The sequence below is a fragment of the Ictidomys tridecemlineatus genome, chromosome 4 (assembly GCF_052094955.1).
Source record: "Ictidomys tridecemlineatus isolate mIctTri1 chromosome 4, mIctTri1.hap1, whole genome shotgun sequence".
In the NCBI taxonomy this organism is placed as follows: Eukaryota; Metazoa; Chordata; class Mammalia; order Rodentia; family Sciuridae; genus Ictidomys; species Ictidomys tridecemlineatus.
The window spans coordinates 148,356,177-148,365,770 of NC_135480.1; the positions used below are offsets into that span (position 1 = coordinate 148,356,177).

The 9,594-nt window shown below is 37.5% G+C and overlaps 1 pseudogene; it reads right to left on the minus strand.

Annotated features, from left to right (window-relative positions):
- Positions 1-7,058: 7,058 nt before the first annotated feature.
- Positions 7,059-7,768, minus strand: LOC144376707 (transformer-2 protein homolog beta pseudogene; annotated as a pseudogene).
- Between the last annotated feature and the right edge of the window lie 1,826 nt (positions 7,769-9,594).

Consider the following 9,594-nt stretch of genomic DNA (forward strand, 5'->3'; position numbering starts at 1 on the left):
TGAAGAGGCTATCTTTCACCAATGTATGTTTTCAGTGCCTTTGTCTAATATAACTGAATTTATGTAGGTTTGTCTGTCTTCTATTCTTTACCATCGTCCTATATGTTTATTTTGGTGCCAATACCATGCCTTTTTGTTACTATAACTCTGTAGTATAGTTTATGTTCTGGTGTTGTAATGTCTCTTGCTTCACTCTTCCAGTAAGGGTTTCTTTGGATATTCCTGGTCTCTTATTTTTCTAAATGAATTTCATGATTGCTTTTTCTATTTCTATGAGGAAGGTTTTGGGGATTTTATTTGAAATTGCATTAAATCTATATAATGCTTTTGGTAGTATGGCCATTTGGACAATATTAATTCTTTCTATCTAAGAACATGGGATATCCTTCCATCTTCTAAGGTCTTCAATGTGACAGTTGTATTTTCAATATTTTATAAAATAATTACAAATTGTGCAATATACTTAAGGAAGAACATAGAAGACATTGCTGGAATATATTTAAAATAACTAATTAATGGAAACAACTGTCATCATATTCAAGGAGTTTCCTGGATTGGCAGAATACTGTTAAGTCATCATAACTACCCAAAGGGGCATACAGAATCAATGCAATCTCTATCAAATTCCTTATGTCTTTTTATGCAATGTGGTTTTGACAGAAAAACTCTTTCTAATGTTAGTATAGAAATTCAAAGGCTCCCAAACAGTCTAAACACTCTTGAAAAGGGAGAACAAGTTGGAAAACTCAACTTTCTTATTTCCAAACCTTCTACAAAGCTTCTATAGACAAAAACTATCAGATGCAATTTGTCCTTGATAGAGTAGTGCCTCATCTTGTTTTCTTATCTTTTATTTTGCTTTCTTTTACCCTGTCTTCTTTTCTCATCTTGCCTTTTTTCTTGTCTTTTAGCATACTGAGGATAGAAGAGATAATGAGTATATTCTTTTTAATCTCCTAGGCCATTCTGTCTTGGTTTCTCTTCAACATCGCTTATGGGTAGATTTGTGTCCCTGGATAGACATGGTGAATGATCAAAACCAGTACTTCAAAGTGGAACATGTGTGGGTTAGGGTCATTGAGGATGGGATTAGTTAAAATGAGGTCACACTAGAGCTAAGTGGTTCCTACATCCAGTAATGGAATCTAGCAGGACTCACAAAGACTGTGTGAAGATAAAAGAACAGAGAACACATGTGTCAAGGAACAGCACTGAAGAGCTATAGCTGCATCCAAAGAATTCTTAAACTGTACTGGAAGTTAAAAAGAAGGAGACTACTTCCCCAAAAGTTTAAAAAGGATGGTGACACTGCCAATACCTGTATTTCAACTTTTAACATCCAGAGAGATGAAAGGATAGATTTTTCTTGCTTTAAGTAATCCTGCTTAGGTTTATGGGTCTATAAGCCCTTGGAAATGTAAATAAGGGCCTTAGGCATTGATAGAGCTCTCATTTCAGTTATCATACTGATTTATAAGGAATAACAGGGCAGAAAATAAAGATGATTTGCATCTCCTAAATACCTCCTGAAATCAAAGGTAAAGGGAGAAAGTTAGGTTTGAAAGTTGCCAAAGAGAGAGGTAATAAATTTTAAATTAAGCAGAGAGTGGATAATGTTAAGAAGATGAATGGATGTGTAATGTGGGGAAAGACTTGAAGTAGGGTGCAAAGAGATTTGGGGAAAAATGGTACCAAGAGATATAAGCAGCTTGGTGGAAACAAAAAGCATCTTGAAGCCAACAGGTGGTATGTAAGCAAGGGCAACAATAGTCCCAAGGGAAAGTGTGAAAGTCCCAGATTAGGAAAGGCAAGATCCAGGATGCCCATCCTGTACTTGTCCCACCTGCCAGTCATCTGACTGCTACTGATTCAGCTGTCCAGAGAAAACTACACCAAATGGATGAATCCAAGACATCATCATGATCTTTGTGTGCACCACTTGCGAACAGAATCTCCAAAGTCCAAAAGGGCCATCCAAGAGCCTCTGGGACACTCAGAAATGAGGTGTCCTGATTGCTGCCTTTCTGCACTTCTCAATGGCTGCCCTCAGAGTACTGACCAACTAGAATGGTGGTCTGGACAGCAAGGCAAGTTCTTACTGGGTGCATGTGCTGAGATTACTCCCTGCTATAGTAGATGCCTAACATTTTAGCTTTTGCATTTCACGTGCTTGGATTCAAATGGTTTCACTGGGAATCTCACCAGTAGGAAGGAAAGACATGGGATGAAAAGTGCTCAATGTTCTCACCTTGCACCCAGCATGAGAAGGTGGGTATAGGAGGAAGCCATTGTGGAGGTGAAGTATCAGAAGACATTTGGCATTAGGTGGGGCTTATTTCCAGAATGGGAAAGACTGGGCCAGTCAAATACTAAACCAGCTGGATATTGGGCACCTGGAAGAACCATCTCTAATTGAGAGGAAATGTAACTATAGGTGACATGGTTAGCAGGTTTTCAAGACTGTTTGTGCCCAAATGTACTCTGAGACCTCTTTTTGAGCTCCTATAATGAGGGGCAGAAAAGGTTTTGCATTAATTTGCATTTAATTTAACTCCTGATCAAGAAAATGGCTTGTCACCTATCATCATATGCAGACTTATCTGTCCATTGTTTGAATTTGGTCTTGTAACTCCGTTGAGAAAATGAATGGATGAGAAACAAGAGTGCTCAGTGACTAAAGACAGCATTGAAAAGGACCAGAGAGAACTAAGCTTGACCTTGCCACCATCCTAGCTGAAGATCTGAATAACACTTTCAAATATAAATCTGAACGAGTTGTTTTTAAAATCAAGAGTTAAGAACTAAGGAAAGTTCAATTTAAGGATAGTATTTTAATCTTTTTCAAGTCACAGAGTAGTATTCATATTCAAGAGTTTACCTTAAAACTGGCAAGGACAGATTTTCAAGGGAGATATATATTATTCAGTTCAGTGTATGCTAAATTCTGAAAAGCCTAAGTAAATTACCAATCATGTTTTATTTCTGCTGAACGTGATATAGGTCTTATATAGAAAATGTATGATATACACAATGACATTTTAGAAAATATCAGCATGTCCTACATTTAAGTGCCCCCTATTTGTAGTCATTAAACACAGTACATTTACTTCCATCCTACAGCACTAAAAGCATAGGTGTTTACCTGCATTTTTCATCATAGTTTAATTTGTTTTGTTAAGACTTCTTGGAAACATACTACAATAACATTTTCACTCTAAGAATAAAATATTCCAGTGATTGTAGCATGAATTGATAATTTATACTTTTCTGCCAGAGAAGTCTCTTGTCCTATTTTATGAATGGTATAATTGCATCAATTTCCCTTTAATCTCCTCTACCTAGTGATGATTATAAAACCCTTACCACCTTAACTCACATAAACACTTTCTGTATACATTGCCCACCACCAGGTACCTATGAAGGTGACAAAATACATTTACTAACCTTGTCAATTTAGACCATCTTAACATAATCACAATTCCTGTAGTCAAGTCAAAGTCCCTTTTCTGATGCTATAGTGGATAAATAATCCAGGCTTGAATACAAAAATGAACTAAGACACTCTGAGAAAATTACTGCTTGGGAAACCAGGCTGGCTTTCCAGGAACTTAATTGCTCCATTCACTCTTACTTTTTGGAATGTAAAGGACATTCTCTAGGCTCTAACTACTTCCCTTTGAAGTGTAAATGCCCCTGTAAAGTCTCCTCCTCCATGGATAGAGAGACCTTGTAAAAGGAGCCTCTTTTCCTTAATGCATCTTGCTTTAGTAAACACACTTCCCACTTGAAAACTCTTACACACAATCATATATCTTTCTTTAAAACCTTGTACACAACTATGTACCATTTTAGACTAGAAAATTTATGACACTAGACAGCCTAGAAATGTTGTGAAAAATTAGTAAAAGATGCTCAGAATCTGGAGTGCTGATATCCTCTGGGCCTACCCACATAAAATAAACTTTAGTTTCTCCAACTCTTTTGAGTGTCCTTTGCCACTTCTTGCCTGATTCCCACAACACTTCTGGTGTATTGGCCAGGAAGCGACATTCATGGTGGTTTAAAGCCACTGGGGTGGGAATGTGGTCCAGCCGAGTCCGTGGTGTCCCTCAGACCAAACAGGAAGGCACCATCTGAGAATTCTGTGATCTCCTTCACCCAGAAAGCCTGCATCTCGGGAACAGCTGCTGGCACCCAAACTTCCTGTAGAGTGGGACAAAACTCCTGCGCAGTATACTGAAGAAGGTAAGGTCCCGGGACCCAGGACCATAGACAGGCCTGTCCCTAAGGACAGAAGGAGAGACTAATCACCTTCCACAGCCACCCAGGACAGTGCAGGGACCCTTGAGGGAACAAGGGTCGGGGAGAAAATGCTTTAAACTCTTAAGTGTCTGTGTTGGTGTGAGTGGAAGTGAGACTGTTTATGGCTCCTTGGCTTAGAATTGCAGACTATGAGTCAGTCCTCAACCTGCACGTTCCATGGTGACCTCATAAGGCTTAAGGGCAATTCACATTCTATGATAGGACCTCTGACCAAGCTTGGGGTTTATTCAGGTAGCCAAGAAGAACACCTTTCCTTCAGGGACAACTTCTCTGACATCCCTACTTGTCTCTTGCAACACCAATACAGGTTGGGACCTAAGAGGAACACAGTCTAAACCTACAGTCCTGGACTGTGTGATCAAGAATTTTAAGAAGGGCTATTCTAAGGATTACTGTATTAAGCTGACAAAGAGCCAACTCTGCACTCTCTGCGCCATTGAATGGCCTGCTTTTGATGTCAGTTGTCCTCCAGAAGGCACCCTCCATGTCCCTCTGTCAGGGCAGTACACTGCATTGTCACTGGGACCCCAGATCACCCATATCAGTTTCCTTATGTAGACTCCTGACTCCAGATTGTTAAGACTTTGCTTCCATGGATGCAATTCAGCCTTAAATCCAAGGGTCAGCGTGGAGTTATGTTAGTCCCAAATCCAACAACTCCAAAGCCTGCCAAGCACACCCATTAAGGGGATCCTGAAGGGGAGCCACTGCCTCCACCACCCTACTTGCCCACTGCTTCACAACTGGCTCCCAAACAACCAGCCTCACTGCAGGACACCCTGTTGCCACCTGTCTTGCAGCTGCTCCCCCACATCCCACCAATGTCTGTGGATTCTGATATGGTGGTTTTCATGGGTAACCTAAGTTAGAAATGAGTAAATTAGTTTTAACAAAACTAGGATTAATCTTCATAAATGTGTTTGTGAAAGGAGACATCTAATAATTTGAAAAGTTATAATATTAAAACATCAACTAAGTATAAATTTAAGTACTTTTGGCTTCTTGAATTACGGGTCATGTATATTGGGTCTATTCAATATATTTTTATAAATTTGGTAAATTAAAAGAGGAGGATACAAAGGCTATTGGATTGGCTCATGATTTTCTGAGTATTTTCTTTTAGCCTTGAGTTTAAAATTTTCTTTAACTTCCATTTGGGTCCACTCCAACCTCCATTTTCTCTCTGCTCTAAGATGGAGAAATTGACTGGAATGTTTGGTCTCAGAGGATGACTTTTACATTCAAAAGGAAACTTGATTGGGGCTCTTACACTGAGTACCTAAAAATGGGCTAGCCTGTCTTGTTGGGTGGTGGGGAATGAAAGCTGCTGGCTCAGGAGGACTTAATAAATTTAGCCCTCTTGGTTTGTGACTTGTGGATGAAAATGGTGTTCCTATTTAAGGGTCTGATTGGACACCTCATTTTGGCCAGGGTATATGCAACAGTGGGGTAAAGCAATTCTGCTGTGACAGTATCCCATCAACCTAAATCTATGAGGAGACTAGCAAGATTAACAAAAATACCCAGAAAAGCACAAAACAGAAACTGAAGCCAACCTGTGTTTTGTTGGCAGCTTCTACAAAAGGGCCTTCATGCTGTTTTTGTTACTATAGCTCTTTAGTACAATTTAATTTGTACTGGTGTTGTGATCTCTCCTGCTTTATATTTCTTGTTAAAGATTGCTTTAGTTATTCTGAGCCTCTTATTTTTTCCAAATGAATTTCATGACTGCTTTTTATATTTTTATGAAGAACTTTATTGGAATTTTGAAGGGAATTGCATTGAATCTGTACATGATTTTGGTAGTATGGCCATTTTGACAATATTGATTCTGCTTATCTGAGAACATGGGAGGTCTTTCCATCTTCTAATGACTTCTTCAATTTCTTTAGTGTTCTGTAGTTTTTATTGATCCTTCATCTCTTTTATTAGATTGATTGTTCATCAATACTTAGATTGACTTCTAAGTATTTTTTGAGGCTATTTTGAATTAAATAGTTTTCCTAATTTCTCTTTCAGCTGATTCATCACTGGAATACAGGAATGCAATTGATTTATGTGTGTTAATTTTGTATCCTGCTACTTTGCTGAATTCATTCATGAGTAAAGCCCTGGGTGTAATCCTCTATAATACAAATACAAAAACACACACACACACATACACACACACACACACACACACACACACACATGAAAGGCACTAGAGACAACTTAAAATAGTTATAAGCACAAATAAGTTATAAGGAAAAGCAGAAATAAAATTGTTTATATTTGCTTTTTTCCTTTGGCAGCATTTTACACACAGGCTTTGATCTTTAGAATACACTGTATTCTATAGGAAAACTTTTTAAGTGAAATTTTGTACAATAGAAACTTCTCAACAGTCAAAACTTAGACTGTAAAATCATACTTGCAAAATATACTTTCCTGAAAACAGTTAACAAACTACACCATACTACACAACTGCAGGAAAAAAACAGCCTTTCAACTCTACCAAATGTAGTTCTCTTAAAAAGTGGAAAAGTCCTGCCTTCACTAGGCACTGTCACCTTTTAAACAGGTTGCAATAAAAAGTATCCCAAAGCAATATCCAAGTTCTATGGCAGATTTCAGAACATCTTCAACTCTATGCTTTAATAGCAAGGATGTAAATGAGATCAAAACCTGGAATGTGACCTGTATTATCTATGACTATAGTAGTGAAAGGTGGCCCCTTCTGTAAATATGATTTCTTTCTAGAGCATTTCTCTTCCACTTCTTCTTCTGTATAAAGTATTGTAGTTATAATCATTATAGCCTCCATCATATCCTCTGTCACATAGTGAATTGCCACAGGTTGTTTTCCATGTGTAAATTCCTGGTGTTGTGGTATGTGGTCTTTTTGTTATAGAGAAATTAACTGTAATTCTATGTCCATCAAACTCCATTCCACTAGTACATACTTTAGTTTCCTTAGCATCATACATTTTCAACATATACAAAGGCAAATCCTCTTGACTACCTAGACACACCAGCAATAGGTCCATATTTAGAAAACACTTCTTTTAGATTTTTTTCCATAGTATACCAGTTCAACCCAAACACTCCAAGACAACAGTTTTGGTCAGGATTTGTTGGATTGTCCATGTGAGGTCCTCTGGTAGACATAGCAGATTGACTGTGACTGTGCCTTCTGTGATAATATTGACTGTAAACCTGATAGAGGAGCTTATTTGGGAGTTAAATCAAGACCACGGCCTTGCATAATGCCTTTGAAATCTTCTTCTGAATCTAGACCTAGATTCAGATCTGACCTGAACTTTGATCTGGAATATCTGCAAACTGCCTTGGACTAAGATCATGCAAGGGTTTGCCTTACAGATTTCCCTGATCTTTGAGCACTTACACTTCTGAAAGGAGAATGGGATTCATGGTGGCCATAGTTCTGCTCTCCACTGTGGATCATGACCCCTGACTGACAACACAGCTCACTGGTCTTCAACAGAAACTGCCAACTTCTTGCATCCTCTAAGGAAGCTCCACTCCACTCAAAGGAGATACTGGTTTCCTAGACACTTAAAGCCTAAACATAAAACACCACTTTTGCATGAGCTCTAATTCTACAGGAACCCAAATATCCTTCAGATATTGTAACAGGTTCTTTGGGCAGTATTTAGGCAGTTCATTGTCAACTTTGCATACAATATTGATACCTAGATCAGATAGAAGAGGGACTCTGATTTAATTATTTCAGCATGAAACTTAAGCAAGAAACTTAAGTTTTCTTAAAACCTTTCTAAGGGAATCAAATGTGCCTTAAGACTGAAGAATCACTGGTCATATTTACTACCTCTGTTGGGTGTAGGGAACTTGGACTGATCCAAAAGACAGATCATGCTATTGAGGAATAGAGTTCAGATTATTGAGGATGAATCCATTGGAAAGTTACCTTTTTGTAATATATAGTTGTAGGTAAAAAATACAGTGAGTGGTTGAAGAAACCATAATACATTCATATCATGGAATAATAGTCATCCATAAAAAGCAACCAAGTGTTGATACATACTTGTGAGAATTAGGCTGGGTGAAAAAAGCCATTTTTTTTTTAGGCATGAGTTACTGGTGACTGAACTCAGGGGCACTTGACTTCTGAGCCACATACCCAGCTTTATTTTGTATTTTATTTAGAGACAGGTTTTTTTTTAAGTTGCTTAGTACCTCATTTTTGCTGAGGCTGGCTTTAAACTCCCAATCCTCCTGCCATAGACTCCTGAGCCACTGGGATTACAGGTGTGAACCACTTCTCCAGAAAAAAGTCTATTGTTAAAGGATAAATGTTGTAACCTTTACTAAATATTCTTGAAATTATGATTTTATAGTAATGGAGAAGCATTTTGCCAAGAGCTAAGAGCCAGAGGAGGCCTGAGGAGCAAAGTAGGTGGATCATGAGGATTCCTCTGCTATGGATGTAGTATTCTGTCTTGATTATTGATTATATTATTATCAATATACTAATTATGATATGTACAGTAGTTTCCTAATATATTACTATTGGGAAACCGTATTCAAGGGAAACACAGGACTTCTCTGCATTATTCCTGACTTCATATTTGTGCATCTACATTATCTCCCAAAAGTTAACACAACAATTTTCTCAAAGTCCTAAGAGTCATAAGGATGGACATGAGCTATTTGCTATTGTTAGTCTCAGACAAAGTTAGAATTAAATGGAAGATAAGAGGGAGTTGAAATAATATTGGATGTAACATGAAAGTTCATAAGATTTTCCCTTTAACAGTAGTGAATTCAAATGTTACTAAAGTATTCCTATAACTCCAATGAAAAATTAATATATGTGAGCTCAGTTTATTTTGTGTATTAAAAAAATATACAGTTAAAGTCATTCACAAATGGCAAAGGGATGAGAGCGTATCTCTTCAGATTAGGAACAAACCAAGAATGCATACCTAATGGCTTGTATTCATCAGAGTATAGTAAGTCCTAACCAGATCCATCAGTTAACAAAAGACATGGAGGAAAGGCTTGAAAATTGGAAGAGAACGTGTAAAATATTGTCTGCCTGCAGATGATACAAGCTTATCTATAGAAGAAATTGAAGATTAATATACACTTAGTACTTATAAATAATTTCTATAAATGGGACTAAATTACATTAAAAAATGGTTGCCAGTGAACTTTCAAAAACAAAATGGGAGTAACACCTATATTTTCAATATAAAAATAATTGTAAACTTTGGAATATACTTGAGAAATGTATAAAACATTGCTGAA